Source organism: Lactuca sativa, chromosome 5, assembly GCF_002870075.4.
Source record: "Lactuca sativa cultivar Salinas chromosome 5, Lsat_Salinas_v11, whole genome shotgun sequence".
NCBI lineage: Eukaryota > Viridiplantae > Streptophyta > Magnoliopsida > Asterales > Asteraceae > Lactuca > Lactuca sativa.
In genome coordinates this window covers 275,373,813-275,376,188 of record NC_056627.2, presented here as the reverse complement: position 1 = coordinate 275,376,188, position 2,376 = coordinate 275,373,813, and the positions used below count along the sequence as shown (strand labels likewise).

Genomic DNA, 2,376 nt, shown 5'->3' with positions numbered 1-2,376 from the left:
CGTAACCTCTAATTTAGGAGAGTAATTTTGTATAATTATATGGAATTTTAATATTTAGATAAATTTTTTATTATTAAGTTAATTTAAACCTAATTAAACTATATAAACAATGAATTTTATAGTTTAAGGATATATAAGTAAATATTTAACGTTTATAAGGATATAAATAAACGAAATTCTTTCTCAAAAATAAAAAACGTTAATTACAAAGATAAGTAAAATGCAAAACCAAATCAAAGAAAAAAATGCATTCGTTTTGTTTAAAGTTGTAATCGCAAAAAACGGCTCTGTGAATGAACGGAAAATCATCAGTTCACAGGTTCCTATAAAAATGCGAAACACAAAAGCTTGTTATCGGTTCAATCATAGCATCGCGGGTCAATGCAAATATGGCTACCGGCGACGTGGCATCGAACCTTTTAATTCAAAATCATAACTTTTTGTTCAAAAACTATGACAAGAGAAATTCCTCAGAGACCCGTTCCAAATCACCCACACAACGGAAACGGCAAAATCACGAATCTCGACCAAAGAACAAACCCATAAGATCGGGTTAGGATCGGAGGACCTGCCAATTGGTGGATGAGACGACGCGCAGCCGTAATCCGCTGCTGTTTAATGTGTCATACGGCACTTCCTATCTTTATTGGGGAATTCTTCCTCATTGGAACTTCTCTACCAAATATTTACTGGAAAAGAAAAAAGAAAAAAAGGGAAATTCTCGAAACAAGATTAACAAACTACTTGCTGTGAATGATAAACTAAAGCGATCAAATAGAATAGAAATTGTGATGGTGTATTGAAGGAAAGGGACTTGCGCCGATGGCTTTATATTAAGAAGCGCAGAACAATGAACCCTAATTTTGGATGGATCGGGCTATTAGGCCCATAAATTGTTTGAGATCTCTGAATATCTAATACATGTAATAGTAGAACTTTCTACTTTCTATTTTAGATTTTAATAAATTGTATATTTAAAGGGTTTATCCAGTAATATATTAAAGTAGAATCCAAGAGTGATCGCTAATTCACTTTCTATGCTTGAAATATTGATTGAACTAATATTTATAGTGGAGGTTTCAAAAACATGTCGTTAATTCTTTCGTCTCTCACTTTCAACATTTACATTAGTGGTAACAATTGTAAAAATATACGATACAAAACGAAATTGGGACGAAAATGATTTTTTTATGTTACCTCATGTATCTCCTTAAAAAAAATATCTCGCATCGACTTATAAATAGAATTTTAACTGAATTAATTAATTTTTTTGTTTTTATAAAATAACCAAATTTCTTCAAACATCGCGTCTAGTCCAAATTCCAAAGTTGGCATATGTGTTTTGAAAACCACACCTAAGGCGCTAGGAGACAATACAAACGCCTCCGGCCTCCAAGGCGATGTCGTGTATAGGAGGCATCGATTTTTGCTATGAATCAGCGGTTTTTTTAGGGGCCAATGTATCGCCTTTAGGGATTCATATACCAGTTGGGCTTTAGGTTTTGGGCTCAATTTTATCTTATAATTGGCTTGCTCCCGAACCCACAGTATAAGATTGGATTGCCCCTCCAGGACCCTCAACTTATGACTAGATTGCTCTCGGGTTTGTTGACTTACAGCACAAATCAGTACCGCCTCAACCTAACCATACTATGTTGATGTATGCACAAAACAATAACAAGCAAACACAGGTAGTCATAGCATATCTAACAGTCTAACAAAACATTACAACATAACAACATCCTACACACAAGGACAAATATTGTAATACAAAGTATGGTGAGAAAACTCACATGAACTACTCAATAGAAGCTCAACAGCTACCTCAACAACTGAACAACCAACCCAAGCTTCCTAAAGCCAAACCAAGACCATACCTTAGTTAAATATTCAAATTTACCCAAGTTTACCCAAAAGTCAAATTGGTCAAAAAGTAAACGGTGAAACTCAACTCGTATGACCTTCACGTCGTGGCAAAATACTAAATGGTAGTCCAAAACCAATATGGCCCAATCTTCCAAATTGGGCCCAACACCCATGGGCCTAAATCCAAAGGAGCCCAAAAATACTAGACAACAGCCCAAATTACAAGTCTAATGCCCCAAAAAGGCTCAAACTATGAAAACCCAAACAATGGTCCAATTCGAGAATACCAACCCCAAACGCCCATCGCTCTTACGCTAAGCGTACTCCGTCCGGGGTCAGAACGCGCAACATACTCCCCAGATCAACTTTTCACTCCATTAAGCACTTAATCGATTAAGACAACATGCTAAACTCTCCAATCTGACTCTAAAGGGCGACTTATCTCGTAAAGTTGGCAACTTTACACTCATGCATAGCTTAATGGGATACAAGACTCAAAAAGGAGCTTAA

The 2,376-nt window shown here is 35.9% G+C and overlaps 2 non-coding genes across 2 annotated transcripts; both read right to left on the bottom strand.

The window, feature by feature from the left end:
• Positions 1-264: 264 nt before the first annotated feature.
• LOC111898558 (small nucleolar RNA snoR2/U65) lies at positions 265-417 on the bottom strand. Its single transcript, XR_002852616.1, has one exon. It is a non-coding gene; the product is annotated as a small nucleolar RNA snoR2/U65 (small nucleolar RNA).
• Positions 418-465: 48 nt separating this feature from the next.
• Positions 466-671, bottom strand: LOC111898557 (small nucleolar RNA Z112). Its single transcript, XR_002852615.1, has one exon. It is a non-coding gene; the product is annotated as a small nucleolar RNA Z112 (small nucleolar RNA).
• Between the last annotated feature and the right edge of the window lie 1,705 nt (positions 672-2,376).